The sequence below is a fragment of the Macrotis lagotis genome, chromosome 1 (genome assembly GCF_037893015.1).
Source record: "Macrotis lagotis isolate mMagLag1 chromosome 1, bilby.v1.9.chrom.fasta, whole genome shotgun sequence".
NCBI lineage: Eukaryota > Metazoa > Chordata > Mammalia > Peramelemorphia > Peramelidae > Macrotis > Macrotis lagotis.
This window is the reverse complement of record NC_133658.1, coordinates 601,127,505-601,144,822: the sequence shown is the minus strand read 5'-3', so window position 1 is coordinate 601,144,822 and position 17,318 is coordinate 601,127,505. Positions and strand designations below refer to the sequence as shown.

Below are 17,318 nucleotides of genomic sequence, written 5' to 3'. Positions count from 1 at the left end.
TGCAGTAGCAATCTCCCATACCTGAAATGTACTTCCTCCTCATCTCTGCCCCATGGAATTCCTTTTGTCCTCCAAGATGCAGCTTAGCATAACCTTCTACAAGATAGCCTTTCTGATCTCCTCAATTCCTAGGGTCCTTTCTTCCAAACATTTGGTTCACATGGTCTTCATCACTGCCTGCAGAAACACATCTTTTTGCTAGAGCCCATCTACTCTGAAACTACTACCTCCTTAATAGTGTCTGCCCTTTGGAGCTCCTCCATCTTTCAAAAACTGTGAAAATTCCTGCCAGATCCTGTATTTAAGGAAAGTTCCTTGGGCAGCCAGTTCACCATGCTCTCCATCCCTTCCTCTTCTCCCTCTTCCCTCTCCCTTTCAGTTTCTTTTAATGTGCCATCTTCTCCCATTAGATTGTAAGCTTCTGGAGGTCAGGGACTATCTTTCCCTTTTCTTTGTACTTCTAGCATTTCAAGCAGTGCCTGAGACATAGTAGTTAATTAATAAATGTCTATTGGTTGACCATCTCATAGGAAGAAACCCTTCCAACCTTCAAAATGCACCTCAAGTACAGCTTTCCACAAGAAATTTTTGTGGATCAACAGTTTCCTTTCTTCTGTATATGGAAGTTGGTTCTTCTATCAATATACTCTTTCCCCATGTTTGTTATATTAACCCCATGTTACATATGGAACATAACTATATGTTCTTATGAATAGTTCACAGAATAAGAAAAAATTAGTCCAAGTATTAAGCCCATCTAACAGATGAGAAATTTGAGGCTTAAGAGAGGAAAGTGAATTTGTCCAAGGAAAAATAGACCTAGATTTTCTTAGATTGGATTACTCTAATGTAGCAATCCAGTATTTCAAAATGAAACTGAAGAGAAAACACCCCAAATATATCCATCCTAAATTAGTTCAGAACTAAAATGTTTTGTTAACTCTTGAATTTGTCCACAGCAAGTCTTTTGGTATAATTTTGAAAGTTTTATTTTTAAACTTTTGCTTTGTTTATTCAGTTGTTTCAACTGTGTCTAACTTTTAGTGACAGCATTTGGGGTTTTCTTGGCATAAATACTGAAATGGTACATCATTTCATTTCCAGCTCATTTTATAGATGAGGAAATTGAGGCAAAAAAAGTTAGATGACTTGCCCAGGTCACACACAGCTAATAAGTGTCTGAGCACTAGAAAAGATGAGTAGCATTCTAACCCAGGTCTTTTGAGTTCCAGTATTATATACCTCAATCCATCCCTGACAAGTCATAGTATTAGATATCTAGAAACTGTCTTCACAACACTCCTGGGAAGATCGGATGTTCTTATTCTTATTTGACAGGTTCAGAGATGATAGATAACTTATTCAAGATCACACAGCTAGTAAGTGATATCAGTTCTAATTTTTTGAGTCTCTGTGCAAGGAGGGGGCATGTACAATGTAAAGAAAAATGGATTTCGAGTCTAGTCCAAGGACTTGGGACCTCTGGACCTCATTTTCTAATTCATAATAAAAGAAGTTTGGGCTAGATGGCATTAGAGGTCCTCCTTCTCAATAAATCTATGATGTATTTTCCATGATGCCTTAAAGCTCTCTGGTTCTCAGATTTACTTCCCTAAGGGGTTTTGGAGATAATGCATTGCACAAAAGACATTTTAAAGAGGGGGGGACTAGAATGTGATTGTAGTTAAGGGGGACACATCAGCTTGAAATAAAGGAGAGAGAGTGAACTAGATGCACATTAAATATTAATCCAGATTCCAGAAGCAGAGTCAGCGTCTGCCTCGGGCTTTAGCAAAGGTAGCCGATAATATCCATCAGGTGAACAATGAGAAGATGTCAATTGTTGAATGGGAAGCAATTCAATTTAGCAAAGATTTTTGGCTACTGGATGTTAGCCTAATAATAATAAATAATCATAACTATCATTTATATAGCACTAAGGTTGCAAAGTGTTGTACATATGTTATATTTTACTTCATTTAATTCTCACAATAACTCCTCAAGAAAGAAGCTATCCCCATTTTATAAATGAGAACACTGAAATTGAGAGGTTAAATGTCTTGCCCAGGATTACCCAGTTAAGGCCAGAGACAGGCTATGAGCTCTTATATCTCTGACTTCAAGGCCATAGTTCTTAATCACTGTTCCACCGAAATACCTAAACATTACAACATTTTGTGTGCTTGTGTGTGTATGCCTGTATAATTGCTAAACAAATCACCAAAATTTAACCCATTCAAATGTATAATCACCAGCTTCAAAGAACCTGGGACATAGTACACTCTTAAAAATAAATGTTCTATCTAGCTACCTATCTATATATCTGGCCATCCATATGTTCAGCTATCAAAGTGGTCAGGAATTTCTTTCAGAGTCCAATTAGGATTTCAAAAGAGAAAGTCAGTCTCAGTACTATACTCATCATTTTCTGATAAAAGTCACATTACCTGGGGTCACTGTCCACTTGCCTTTGAATAGTTTAAATTGTTTCTAAAATTCAAGTCTACTCCAGAGGACCAAGACTGATTGTCAGTGCATATATTCAAGGGTAATTAAAGACTTTTCAATGAGGAATCCCATAGATGGCATGAAAAACAATAGTCCCGGAGGTTTGGAATAAGGGCATATGTTCCAAAGGCTTCTACTCTTGGTAAAATGCTTAGATTGTGATATATTTATTAGGAAATAAACCTCACTGGGAGGTAGCATATTACAAGGGAATGAGTAAAGAATCTGGACTCAGTGGACCTGAATTTAGGTTTTAATCTCAAGTCTCCCACTTCCTGGCTGTGTGATCTTGGGCAAATTACTTAACAATCTCAGTCCTTAATCTGTCACATGAGAGGGCCAGGTTCAACAGTCTTTGAAGTCTGTTTCAGAACTAGATCTATAATCCTATCAACTACACATATTAGGAGAGAGAGAGAGAGAGAGAGAGAGAGAGAGAATGGATAACCCTTGTCTCATTTTAATGAACACACAGGATTAGAGCAAAAAAAGATCAATGTGATTGCTGTAGCAATAAGAAATATTTGCTGTTCTCAAGATTCCTCCATCCCTTTTCAAGGTCACCCCAACCAGTCAGGGAAAACTTATTAATTATAAAGGCGGTGTTCAGTTTGAAGAAAGAAGATAAAGATTAGCTTCTGGTCAGGGAGGGCTTTGGAGCTACCTGCAATTAAAGAATCTCTAAAGAAATCAGGGCACTCAGAACAGCTAATGAAAAGAATCTCCAACATTGCTGGGCTTTCCACTTCTTCAAGAGGCTATGGTGCTTTAGATTACCCCTAGTCATTCAGAGTCAGCAAAAGAGGACTGAGGCCCTAGTTCAAGGGTTGAAAAGTTGAGGCAGAATGATGAAGAGACAATGTAATCTTCAAAGGGGCAGCACAGTGAGCAGAGTGCAAAACTGGAAATAAGAAAGACCTTTTTTAAATCCTGCCTCAGAAACTTACTGACTGTGTGAACCTGGATAAAGTCACTTATACTTAATCAGTCTCAGTTTCTTCATCTATAAAATGAGAATAATATAGTATCCACTTAACAAGATTGCTGTTAAGATCCAATATATAAAGATATATAAAGGATTTTGCAAACCTAAACATCTCTATAAATGGTGAAGTAGTAGTATTTATATTTCTTAGTAATAGTAAGTAGCATCAATAGCATTTAGTAGTAGTAGTAGTAGTAGTAGTAGTATTTACTAATGGTAGTTAGTAAAGTTATGGTAGTAGAGTAGTAGTTTAATAGTAGTAAGAAGTACTTGTAAGTTGTAGTAGTAGTAGTAGTTGTTGTTGTTATAGTATAGTGGTAAATAGTTTAGTAGTAGTAAGTGGTAGTAGTAGTAAGAAGTACTTGTAAGTAGTAGTAGTAGTAGTAGTAGTAGTAGTAGTAGTTAGAGTATAGTGGTAAATAATTTAGTAGTAGGAAGAACTAGTAGTAGTAGTAGCAGTAGTAGTAGTAGTAGTAGTAGTAGTAGTTAGAGTATAGTGGTAAATAATTTAGTAGTAGGAAGAACTAGTAGTAGTAGTAGTAGTAGTAGTAGTAGTAGTAGTAGTAGTAGTAGTTTAGCTTATTTGGCCTTATTAAGGTCACAGGTTTGGAAGGGACTTTAAAGGTCATATAGTCCACCCCCACCTCATTTTATAGATATAGAAACTGAGGCCAAAAGAGGTCAAATATTCTAATGTCTGTGCTGCACATTGCATTACCCCATACAGACATACATTTTCTGTCTAATGACCTAGGTTCTGAAATTAACACTCATTCTTCCCCCATCAAAAGTTCCATTTCCTTAGTATACTGGTCTCAGATACTGAATAAATTAACTCTTCCTTTAGGAGAGATGAACCCTGGGTAGGATGGAATATGATGATAGGAGGGCTGGCACATTTAAAAAAAGGCACAGCTTGGGTCATGATCCCAGAGGGATTCCATGATGTCATGGAACTAAATCAAAAGATTCAAGTTGGAGCCCTGAAGGAGCCCATAGTAGGTCAGCAAAATGCCTATAAAGAAAACAAAACTGTGCTTGAATGGAAAGTTTGTCTCATACAAGCTCTCCATCTGGGCTTGCAAAGGAAGACTTTTGCTTCAGATCCCACTTCTGACACTAGCTGTGTTATCTAATGAGTATCCAATCTCAGTGTGTTTCAGGAAACCCCTTAAGACATATCTACTACTAACCTTGAGCTCCTATGTAAAAATCACAGATCCTTCAGTATTTGAATTCTACTATTTCCAGTACTTTGCTAGATGACCTCTGAACTTCTGTAGAGTAGTTAACGGTGTAAAAAAGGAGGATCTTTTTGGATGTTATTTTATTTTATTTTTTCAGTTACATGCAAAGATAATTTTCAATATTCATCTTTTTGTAAGATTTTGAGTACCGCATTTTTTTTTACCTCCCCTCCTCCCCAGGACAGCAAGTAATCTATTATAAATTATAATTGTACATTCATGTTTAATATATTTCCATATTAGTCACGTTGTGAAAGAAGAATCAGAACTAAAGTTTTAAAAAATTAAAATAGTATGCTTTGGTCTGCATTCAGATCCATAGCTGTTTTTCTGGGTGTGAATGGCATTTTCTATCACTATTCTTTTGGAATTGTCCTTGATCACTGAATTTCTAAAAAGAGCTAAGTTCATAAGAATTGACCATCTCATAATGTTGCTATTACTGTGTACAATGTTCTCCTGGTTCTGCTTACTTCACTCAGCATGCTTACAATGTTCTCCTGGTTCATGCTTACTTCACTCATGCAAGTAAAAAGGAGAATTTAAAAAAAATTATACTGACAATCTTACCTGCATATATCTTCTATAAATCTGAATACTATGAGTCACCTGGGAAGGGGTGAACTATGACACATGTTTAACAACTGACTGGCTAAAACTAGAAAACGTATTTGAGGCACATAGTTAAGCGTAATCTTCCTCATTAATACTTTCTCCATTAATTTCTTATGTCTAGACAACCAACAAAATAGTAAAATGGGCCCTGATTTGTAGCATTTTCTGAGTTGTGAATGTTCTCATTGAAAAATGTAGCAATTGGGGGCAGCTAGGTGGTACAGTGGATAGAGCACCAGCCCTGGAGTCAGGAGGACCTGAGTTCAAATCCGGCCTCAGACACTTAGTTAATTACCTAGCTGTGTGGCCTTGGGCAAGTCACTTAACCCCATTTACCTTACCAAAAAAACCCTAAAAAAAAAAGAAAGAAAATGTAGCAATTGATACTTGAGAGCAGAGTAGAGATGGCTGATCCAGAACATCCTTGAGTCTGAAGTTCCCTTGGTGTGCCATTCTAGGCCAGCATAGGCTTTACCACCTGCTTCATGGGACTATATAGATTTCTGTATATTCAAAATTATATCTTCAAATCCAATCAATATGATTCTGTACAAGATTAAAACTGTATGCTTTGGTCTGCATTCAGATCCATAGCTGTTTCTCTGGGTGTGGATGGCATTTTCTATCACTATTCTTTTGGAACTGGACTTGATCACAAAATTTCTGAAAAGATCTAAGTCCATCAGAGTTGATCATCTCACAATGCTGCTATTACTGTGTACAGTGTTCTGGTTCTGCTTACTTCATTCAGCATCAGTTCATGCAAGTAAAAAGGAGAATTTGACACATGATGTCAAAACAAAGATATTTAATTAAAATTGAATGGAGAAGTAATAAGAAAAAATTGGATCAGGAACTAAATGCTTTGGCACCCCTGTCTAAATGACTGTCACCCCCATCTCCTGAGAATTCGTTTACTCCCAATTAATTCCTCCCCAGCCTCAGCACAGCAGATGTAGTTCACTATGGAAAAGTGTTAGATTATCAAGCATGGCAAGCTCTCTTTAGCCTCTTTTCTTTCCATATTGTCTACAGCAGCATCCTGGGTAATGTTACTTTGTCAGGACAGAAACTAGAGAATGTTTTTCCCTTGAAAGAATAAAAGCTTTGGAAACCTTGTTGGTTCTTTTCTGGAATTAGAGGGGAAACCTCTGGCAGCAAGCCTCTTGACCCATGTGGCCCTGACTCTTATCATCTCTAAGGAGTCATTCTCCTTGATGGCTTTGCTGCCTTCAGGTATGTGTTCGAAGATTGTCTCAACCCGTAATTTCTTTTAGCCTCTCTGATCTCCACTCCTCAGTTATAGTGATCCTTGTATCACCAACCCTAAATGAGTCTTCTCTCTCCCCTCCCCTCCCCACTCTCTCCCTCTCCCTCTCCCTCTCCCCTCCAAATGTATTTTTTATATGTCTATGTATATTTTGAAGTTACAAAATTTCCTTCCACCCTCCCTTCCCACCCCTCTCCCCTCAGTGGCAAACAGTCAGGTTAGTATTGTATATACATATTTTTTTTAGTTTTTGCAAGGCAATGGGCTTAAGTGGCTTGCCCAAAGCCACACAGCTAGGTAATCATTAAGTGTCTGAGGTCATATTTGAACTCAGGTACTCCAGGGCTGGTGCTCTATCCACTGTGCCACCTAGCAGCCCCCTATATTTTTGATAAATATGTTTAAAGATTTCAGTATGAGGAATTAGGATTAAGGGAGATAACATAAGAGATAATTTTTATAAAGTGTTCATCAAATTCTGAAGTGATTTTTCTGTTTTGTTTTGATTTTCTTCCTCTGGGTGGGGATAACCTTGTCCATAGCCAGTCTAAAACAGTTTTCCAAGTTCTCTGAACTTCTGAGAGGAGTTGCTTCCATCAAGTTTAATCATCTCGCAATGCTGTTGTTAAAGTGTACATTGTTTTCTTGGCTCTACTCCCTTAGCTCAGCATCAGATCCTATAACTCATTCCATGCTTCTCTAGAGTTTGACCATTTATGGTTTCTTATAGAACAATAATATTCCATAGTATTCATGTACAAAACTTATTCAGCCATTCCCCAATTGATGGACATTCCCTCAATTTCCAATTTTTTGTCACTACAAAAAGAGCTGCTGTGAATATTTTGGAGCATCTGGAACTTTTCCCATTTTTTTATGATTTCTCCTGGATATAGGCCAAAAATTGGAATTGCTGGGTCAAAGAGAATGAACATTTTTATTGCTTTTTGGGCATAGTTCCATATTGCTCTCTAGAATAGTTGGATCTGTTCACAACTCTACCATCAATGTATGTCCCAATCCTCCCAAAACCTCTCCACATTAATCATTTTCCCTTTTCCTCATTTTAGCCAATCTGATAGGTGTAAGTTGATACCTCATAGTTAGTTTAATTTGCATTTCTCTAATCAATAATGATTTGGGGCATTTTTTCATGTGATTATAGCTTACATTTCTTCATTTGAAACTATTCATCCCCTTTGATTATTTATCAATTGGGAAATGACTTGTAACCTCCCTCTCTCTCTCTCTCTCTCTCAATTATAAGAACTAGCCTTTACACAAAGCTTTAAGGATTGCAAAATTCTTTACAAACAGTATTTCGTTTTATCTTTACAGGAAGCCTGAGAGGAAGGTATTATTCCATTTTACAAATGAGGTTACTGAGGCAGACAGCAATGAAGTGAGTTTACCATAGTCAATTAACTACTAAGAGATTGAAGTTGGATTTGAACTCAGGTCTTCCTGACTTTAGATTTAGTACTCTAAGCTCTGAACCTTTTGACCCTGAAAACAGGTTACCTAATTAATAGGAGTCTGCCACTGGGTGACCTTATCATACTGTGAAACTCATACATAGACTTCTGGACACATTGTCCAAAGAGAATTTACTCTAATGAACAAGACTAACTTAGGCCCAAGAATTATAGGAACAAATGTGCAAAGGAAATTAAGACCATTTGCATTGAGGAACTTCCACTTCAACCCTCCCCCTCATTTCACAACCCCTTGATTTCATATTTCCATTCCCCAGTAAAGTGACTCTTTTCCTTGTCCATTCAACTTCTCTCCACAAATTAACTTGGTCCAATCCCCTCCCAATCAGCACTGGGATTCTCTTTGGACTCCAGATAAAGTGCTTTTTCTTTATCTGGTTGTTTGGTCTCAATCAGCATCTGACTCTTTATGGTCCCTTAGGGTTTTCTTTTCAAGGATCCTGGAGTGTTTTGCCATTTCCTTCTCCAGCTCATTTTAAAGATAAGGAAACTGAGGCAAATGGGGTTAGGAAACATGCCCAGATCATACAGCTACTAAGTGTTTAAGGCTAGATTTGAATTCAGGTCCTCCTGATTCCAGGCTTGATATTCTAACCACTGTGCCAAATAACTGTCCCCTCTTTCCTTATACCAAGGGGTAGTCATTCCAAGATTTTTTGTAAAAACTAAATGAATATAATGTTTTAAGCATCATAAAACTAGTCATATGTATTGCCATCTCATTAACCCATTTCTGCCCATTGCCATAAGAAAAGGAGCATTGCCCTAATAGGATGGGGCAGAGCCATGATCTAACACAGTATATGACACATAGATTGCAATTAATAGATGTTTATGGATTGATTAAAATCTGAAGTTTTAATGGTAAAAAAAAGAGGATTTAGGCCTTGGGATCAAAACTGTGATTTCAATGGTAAAGAGAATTTTCAATGAGGGAACTCCCTCTAGGGACTCATCCTCTGCGATGTATGAAATAGAGCATGAAGACTTGCCTCCATAGTTACTAGGTCAACAGAGACAGACTTTTTCCAGATTCAAATCTACCAAGCCAGTTTGGATAGGGGAGGAGAGAACAGTAGTAAGGGAAAGTTTCTGAGTCGCAGGCAGAGGAACACAGACTCTGCCTGCCTCACAATTTTGTCTTGCGAGCAGCTTCCAAATCCCCCTACTGACTCTACACTGACTCTCCAATCTGCTAAAGACTAAACAACTTCTCTCCCAGAGCCAGCCAGTACACCTATTTGAAAAGCAATGTAAGCTCCAACTCCCACTCCTGGAAGCCCCAGGGTTTCTTTCACTGTTCTGCAGAGCCTTCAAAAGTCAATCAAGCCATTTGGGTTTTTGGAATGGAGTCAGTATTGTTCACTGCTTTCTACTATACAGGATGTTTGGGGGCAGCACTAAGCTCAGCTGAAGCTGTTTGCATCCTGGATTCGGAACAAAAAATAGAATTCCTGAGTACTCAGTTCTTTGGTTGAGTAAACAAAATAGAAGAGTCCTCCCTCCTTCCTCCCCCCTCTACCCCACTCCAACCTCCCACCCCCAACTAAGCTCTTCTGGTTAAAAGTGCCAACAGTGAAGAATGCCCAATAGACCTTAAGTTTAGGAGAAGCTGGAAGGAGCTGATTAGGAGTATTTGAAGGAAAATGTAAGCTGGCGGCAAGAGCAGATGGAACAGAAATGGCCCAGGTTATCTAAGGCGCCAACTGGACCCCTTCCAGGTGTGTGATTCCCAGCATCAGCCACAATCAAAAGGGAAAATTACTCCCACAGCAAGTAAATTGAACAAATGATAAGTTCCTGACAAGGTCAGAAAACATTTTTCTGGTCTCCTGTTGTGTTTAACACTGAAGTCCTCAGAGTAAGCAGCTCAGTCCCTTGCTGGCTGGGTGATCTTAATCTGTTGTCTCAATCTTTCAATCTCAGTCTTTCATATTCAGAAGGGGAATCAAAACAATTAAGCATCTCCCACCCAAACAAACCATAATTCTCCAGAATTTAGCATAATAAATGTAAAGCTGGTCTTGAGTCAGGAAGTTGTGGGTTCAAGGTACACCGACTGTGAGTGTGCCCCTGGGCAAATCTCAACTTCTAGACCTTCAGACAACTCTCTAAGACAATAAATTAAACAGCTATCTGTTCTGCTAAAGGGAGTATCCTTCTAAGAAATTTTTTTAGACCAATGAAATCACAGGTTCTAACAAATAAAAATTGCCTTACCCTAGTTTATCAGTTATGATTTTTCATATTTTCTATCTCCTCATAAAAAACTTTAGAAAATAAAATCTAGAGAGTTCAATTTTATTTGTTTTTTTTAATAGATGAAACAGAGAAGTTAAATTCTTTGTTCAACATCATACAGTCAGTGACAATGATGTGAGATTCAGACTCCAGGATCCTGACTCCAAGATCATCTCCCTTGTGTTTGACAGCAAAAAACAGTCTTGGACTTTAGGCTTAATTGATCATATATGTTTTTAAGGACTATAGTTCTATCTTTGAGCAGACTACAAAGGCAATTTGCCCTTGGCTTCCACCTTCCGCTATTTTCTAAACCCTCTTGATCAGACTTCCAACTCAGAGGAGGCTTCGAAGCCTGCTGAACCTTGTTGGTCCTTGCCAACAATTTCTAACTAGTTTTCCTTGTCTTCAGGGAAGCCCAGTTCTTTCATCCACTCTATTTCTCATCTACCCTCTACCTCTACAGCCTCTACCACAAGAGTTTATTTTCTAAGGTTACAAGGAGATAGAGGATATGAAAATTCATTAATGCTAAATTGGGGTAAGGCAACTTTTTTTCCATTTGAACATGTGATTTCATTGGTCTAGGCTGGAGAATTCCTGAAGATACTCCCTTTACCAAAACAGAAGGTAACTGTTAACTTAACTTAAAGTTTTCGAGAGTTGTCTTACACCGTAAGAGGTAAAGTGACTTTCCCAAGGGCCCAGTCAGTTTGAGTCAGAGCCAGTATTTGAACCCATATCTTCCTGACTTTTTTGTAAAATCTATCAGATCACTTGCAATCTTGGAGTGGGATAGGGAAAGGAGAGAGAGAGAAAAAAATATGTAACTCAAAATCTTACAAAAAATGAATGTTAAAAATTATCTCTAAATGAAATTGGAAAAAAAATTAAAAATAAAAAAACTGATTCCTTTTTAAAGAGTAAACGAATCCCAGTCTATGTGACTTTTAAAATTCCTAAACTATTCTTTCTAATTGTATTTCCCCTAACCTAACTTGGCCCATCATTACTTTCTTTAGACCATGAGGTAGGTGACAATGACAATGTTCTGCTTTGATCACACATCTCTTACCTGGTTATACTATTTGGGGACTTTTTAACTCTTCCACCATGCCCCCAAAATTTCATTATTGGGAAAACTTCAACGGTGAACAAGATGCCATCAGCCTCAAGTTTCTACCTTATCACCACCCTCTGTCCTACCCTACTGAATAATGGAGCTTTAGAACCTCCATTTGAGGGGGGGGGGGGAGCTCAGCTCAACATTTTCTCTTACTCACTTGGATACACTATTCTGGGACATCTTTGACTTTTTTCCACCATGCCTAGAGTCAGGTTCCAAGGCTGTGGATTTGAACCTGGGCAGGCCTATTAATTTCCCCTTACCACAGATTGGCCTACCCTTAACACTGATCACAAAGGCCTAACAACCTATCTGCATATAGGATTTCAATTTAAGGATATGGGATGTCTGTTAGGAATGTCATAGAGGACAATCTTGTTTGGGTCTGGCTTGAACTGCTCAGCTCCTGAGAGTTACCTGAGAACAACACTGTTAGAATCTTCCTCTTACCTGGAGAGTCACATTTAATACCCATAAATAGCTTATGAAATTTGTCACATATGGGTCAAGGAGAGAAGACTGAAGAGACAGAGACAGAAACACATACACACACACAGACACACACACACACACACACACACACACACACACACACACACAAACACAGAGACAAAGAGACAAGAGACAGAGAAAGAGATCCAGAAATATTAGTCCTAAGGATATATGAAAATATTTCTAGCTCTTTTTCAGTTGGCAAAAAATAGGAATCTGAGGGGAGGACCATAATTAAGAGAATGGCTAAACAAGTTGCAATACATAGATGTGATGAAATACTATTACACTCAAAGAAATGGTTTCTAAGAAACATAGACTTTTAATGTCTAGTGCAGAGTAAAGTGAACAAAACCAAGAGAATAATTCTACATCAACAGCAGTGTCAATGAGGTTAAACTAGACTCTAATCTGTGGAGGGCCAGAGCTTAATAGAGCAGATTATGTTAAGGACAACAACATCCACATCCAAGGGGGAGGAAAAAAACACACACACACATAGAATTTGAATAAATACTATGTTTACTTTAAAAAAATTTTTCTCTTATGTTTTCCTTCCTATCCCATGATTTTCTTTCTTTTCCCTTAATTCTAATTCCTAATACACAAAATAACTAATATGTAGAAATGTTAAACACAAATGTACACAAACCAAACTGATGGCCACTAAGGGGAGGAGGGCAGAAAGAGAGAAAGGTAGAAAAATATGTAATTTAAAAATATGCAAGTGGATGAATGTTGAAAAGCTTATGTACATTGTAATTGAAAAAATAAAATAAAATAGCAATCTAAAAAAACGGAGCAGGTTAGAAACAGGAGAGTCAGAATCAAATAGAAGCTTAAATCTCAAAGTAAGGGAAATAAGCTAGTAAGCAAGTCAGCAGAGCAGGCACATGTGCCAGGGCCCTGCCTCTAGTGGGAGGGGGGACCCAAGGCAGCAATACCTATACCAATGGCTATGCAGTAAGCTGTAGCCCTGACAATAAGGGGTAACAAAAGCAATGTGACAAGTATGATTCAATGCTGAGCTTCATGAACAAAACATGGGTACTAGTCGGAACTTGTCCAGCTCTTGTCCGAGCTCAGAAAACACTTGGTACTGGTCAAAGCAATACAATAATTATGTGATATTGCTAGAGGGTGATATCATTCAAAGGATGAGTGCAAAGGATTATTGGAATGCCAAGCTCATGGCACAGCCAGCTTGCTGGACCTTTACTCTGTACAACACAGTGTCTCTTAATATATTGACAAAAATAAACAACCTTGAAAGAATAAGGACTTTGATCTGCATAATGATCAACCAGGACTCCAGAAGACCAATTATGAAACATAAAAACAATTCACCTCTTAATAGATAGGTGAAGGACATGGAGTACAGAATGAGGCATACACATCAGTGTGTATGTATGTATGTATATAGACATATATGCTGATATGCATTCATGTAGATAGATAGATAGATAGATAGATAAAACATAATCATTTGGGGAATTTGTTTTGCTTGACTATACATATTTATAACAGGGATTTGGTTTTTTCTTTCATGCTCAATTGGAGTGGATTGGATTGAAAGGAGGGATTTGGATTGAAAGAGAGAAAAGGCAGATTTTTGCTGATTAATTTTTTTAATTTATTGGATTACTTCACTGTCACCCACAAAAAGTGAAATCTCTAATAGATAAAACATAAGACTATAGACTAAGTACTATAAGGAAGCTTAGAGAGCATCTTGTCCAACACTTGTTCTATAGATGAAGAAACGAAATGAAATGATATAGATTAAAAGTGTCAGAGATAGAGTTTGAACTCAGAAATCTTCTTGACTCAAAGTCTAAGCTCTTTATCTTCTATGCCATGCTGAATAGGTAAGTTTAAAAGGGGCAGAGCGGCCAGTTGCCAAAAGGACAGAGGTCAAAGCATGGTTCATAGGGCAAGGACTTCTCTGGTTGAGAGTGCAGGAGAAAGAGCACAGGGAAATTATGAAGATAGCTTGAATATGCTAAGTGCTTTATGGAGAAGACAAGGACAGAGAGAAGAAGCTGGGAGCAATCACTGAAGACAAATTTTGCTACTTTTGTTTATCCTACTAGACTCATAAGAAATGTATGTGCTCTTTTTATCCAAGATTCTTTTTGTAACCAAGTATCTAAAATTCATTAGAACCCACATGGAACAAAGACCAATCTCATCCTGATATATGATTTAGGGATGATTCTTCTCAACACAAGTCCCCTAAGTGGTGCAGTGGATAGAATGCTAAACCTGAAGTCAGGAAGATTCAACATCTGTAAAATGAGGTGGAGAAGGAAATGGCAAATTACTCTGGCATCTTTGTCAAGAAAACCCCAAATGGATCACAGATTAAAATATGACTGAAAAAATGAAAACAACGTTCAACACAATAATTGGCACATTCAGATCATTCTTATGAAGTATAGGATAATGGATGGAGAGTGAAATTTAATAAGACTTGGCTCTGAGTTCTTACTCTGACACATACTAGGGTTGAATCCCTGGATAAATCATTTAATTTCTCAGCCGCCTCTAGACAGTTATCTAGGATTATAAATTGCAGGGTGCCAATCTGCATTGGTAAAGGCATTTCCATCCAGAAATTCTCCATTACAATAAAATCACAGATATGATCCCCATTCTACTTAGTTTGAGTTTATTAGGGTCTTAGGACCCTAACAGTGAAAAAATGTAATTGAGTCTGCATTTTCTTGTCTCTAGCCTAATTGTTAAATGTATTCAAAATCTAATTTTGCTAAACTGAGAACAGATAAATGCCAAGAAGAATTCAAACAGGAATGATCTACTGAATTACTATTATTCTTGGCTATTAGCTAGATGATAGGCATCTGCATTTTAAATGTTAGAGTTTCTGCTCCCAAGTTAATTCCTGTACATAGAAGTTTGCATCCTCCACATTCATGTCCATGAGCTATGGGGGTAGATGAACATTTCTACCTTCCTGTTTACTTACGTCCTCATGTTCAATAATTCACTGCCTGCCATAGAAAGTCCTATGGGAAGTTTCTAGGGAGTGAGTGCTGAGCTGGTCTGTGAATTCAGATATGTTTGAAACCCCAACAGTTTGAACTTTTTGCCTTTAATTAAAATCCTAGTCTGGTTCAAAATCATTCTCCCCAACTGAAGCAAACCTATTTCTCGGGCTGTCCCTTATGGAAATAAATAGCATTGCATATCACAGAGCTTCTCCAGACCCAACCTGTGCAAACTATATGGCCCTGTGTTCTCATAAGGTTTATCTACTTCTTGAAAAGTATTGCTGAAAAATACTGAAGTTCTTAAAAAAGAAAACAACAACTCCACAGTGGATGTGGAATTTTGTTGTGCATTTACCTGATGAAGAGAGTGGCAAATTTGATTTCTAAAATTGCCCTGTCAAAGTCTTCACTTGATGATTTAGATAGATTTTGGCCCGAAGGCCAGACTTGGGTTCAGTAATAAGTCATATTTCTACAGGCTTGAAAGTTGCAAAATGTTTTCTTCACTATCACCCTGGGAGACCAATGATGGAAAATTACCATCATCATTTTGCCAAAAGGAAAATTGAGTCCTAAAAAAGGGTAAAATAACCTTCCCAGAGTTGCAGTTAATAGGTGTTCATACAAAAATTCAAATCCATCTTATGATTCCAAACCTTTCTACCTTACTATGCTCTCTTGGGGGCCCATCCCAACTTCAGTTTGAGAATGTTAAGAATACCACTATGGAGTTCCACGTGGGGTTCTATTTAGGCTTCTCTTCCAATTTTTTTGTCTTCTTTGCCTCTTCCATAATGATAAGAAACTCCAACAGGATTAGTCCTTAATTCAATTAGAGTACATACACCTTACCTTACATATGGAATTAGGTGACAACGTGACTGATGGATTGACTCCTCAAAGAGATGAATAGAGAAATTGGCTTCTAAAGATGGTTTTAAAAATACCCAAGGCTTATACATACCTCAGGTTTGTCTTTTTCTAACTTCTTTGATCCTTCAAGATTATTTGGAGTGTTCCTTTTGATTTTTTTTTTAATGATTGAGTATAGCGTGACTTGTTCTGGTCCTTATATCATGCACACACTACCACAACCAACCACCAATCTCCTCCCATTACTCCAATCAAGTAGATTAAATGGTTCTCAAAAAGAAAAGATCCTTATATTACTTTCAGTAAGAATATTATCTCGCTCACATTCAGTCCTAGAGCAGTTTGAAGGTTGGAATATTCAGGCATCACCTTGGGCCTCCCTAATCTGTATTTGGTTGTATTAGCAATTAAATAATGATATTAAAGAGTCCAAGGTTCTGATTGTGCAGTCAGTTCCCCAGTCACATCCTGACTCCTAGCCTTGACCATAGACTGATCCTTAATATCAGATAGTTAACAAATACAGGTTATTAGTGACCTGATAAGAATTTTTCCCTATTGTGGGCAGTCAAACTGAACCACCCATTTCTTGGGTCAATATTCCCTCATTATCAAGGCTACTTCCAGCTCTAAATCTATAATTTTAAGATATGCATTCCTGTATATCACAATTATGAGTCAGTGTCTTAGTACCCTACTGCGTTGTAAACTCCATGATAGTTTAGATCTTTTATTTTTTCCTCTTTATCTCTTCCTACCACCTAGACCAATACTCTGAATACAAAAGTCATTTGATAAGTCTTTAATAGGATACTTAATTCACACATAATATATAGTTTTATACATTAAAATAAACCCTGTAGTCAATGGAAAACATCACAAAGTATTCTTCCCATTCATTGCCCCAAAGAAAGGATCAATTCCCATTGTGCATTCCTGAATTTTGGAGTTTCTGCATACAGTATAATCTCAGGATCTCAGTCTACCTTTCTGCTTCTCAGTGATGAGAGATTATCATAACAATAATAGAAGCTGATATGGTACTCTGGGTGTCTAGGTGGCACAGTGGATAGAGCACCCACCCTGGAGTCAGGAGGAACTGAGTTCAAATCTGGCCTCAGACACTTAATAATTATCTAGCTGCGTGTCCTTGGGCAAGTCATTTAACCTCATTGCCTAGCAAAAAAACAAAAAAAATTGATATGGTACTCTAAAGTCTTCAAAATCTTTAACATTATCTTACTTGAGTCTTTTAAGGTACAAACCACAAATATTATCCCTGTTTTCTGGAAGAGGAAACTGAGGTTCAGGGATGGGAAGTGACATCCTTGTTCTTACACTTTAAAAATATCAGAAGTAGAATGTGAAGGCAAGATTCCCTGACTCTAAGTCCAGAATTCTCTTCACAACTCATTGGGTATATGGATTTGTAGTGACAGTGGTAAATAGAA

General features: G+C 37.6%; 1 long non-coding RNA gene across 1 annotated transcript in view; it reads right to left on the bottom strand.

Annotated features, from left to right (window-relative positions):
* Positions 1-17,318, bottom strand: part of LOC141507366 (uncharacterized) — a 479,100-nt gene that overhangs the window by 39,791 nt on the left and 421,991 nt on the right. The window lies entirely within an intron of this gene.